Source organism: Thalassophryne amazonica, chromosome 3, assembly GCF_902500255.1.
Source record: "Thalassophryne amazonica chromosome 3, fThaAma1.1, whole genome shotgun sequence".
Classification (NCBI taxonomy): Eukaryota; Metazoa; Chordata; class Actinopteri; order Batrachoidiformes; family Batrachoididae; genus Thalassophryne; species Thalassophryne amazonica.
Genome location: NC_047105.1, coordinates 115,853,434 through 115,853,665, shown reverse-complemented (window position 1 = coordinate 115,853,665; position 232 = coordinate 115,853,434).

Below are 232 nucleotides of genomic sequence, written 5' to 3'. Positions count from 1 at the left end.
ACCTCTGCTGGTGAACGTACCTCCACCACCAGCTCACAGGAGTGATGAAGAATGACACAGAAGGCAGACTTAACTTACAAGGTCATTTTATAATGTAGGAAATGTCAATAACTAATAAAACAAATAAACAAACAACCCCCCCCCCCCCCCCCCCCCCCCCCCCGGTAGGGATTCTTACATTCACTTTTACTTCTATTTCATTGTAGACAGCATGAATCCATGTTATGAGGTC